This window comes from Tupaia chinensis, unplaced genomic scaffold (assembly GCF_000334495.1).
Source record: "Tupaia chinensis unplaced genomic scaffold, TupChi_1.0 Scaffold000542_1, whole genome shotgun sequence".
In the NCBI taxonomy this organism is placed as follows: domain Eukaryota; kingdom Metazoa; phylum Chordata; class Mammalia; order Scandentia; family Tupaiidae; genus Tupaia; species Tupaia belangeri.
In genome coordinates this window covers 2,978,938-2,979,155 of record NW_006160055.1, presented here as the reverse complement: position 1 = coordinate 2,979,155, position 218 = coordinate 2,978,938, and positions in this window count along the sequence as shown.

Below are 218 nucleotides of genomic sequence, written 5' to 3'. Positions count from 1 at the left end.
AAGATATTTATAGCAAATCCATGATCTTGGAAAATCTTCTACTCCCTTGGGAGAGTCCAAAAAGGAAAAGTATAGAGACATTTTCGTCAAAGGAGACCTCCAAGTGACTACACTAGTGTGGTTAGAAGTTACTCATTGACTCTACAGGGTTATCCTACCAGAGCCGTGCTTAACTAGTAACATGTTTCCCTATCCTCAAATTTGATATCCTCAAACAT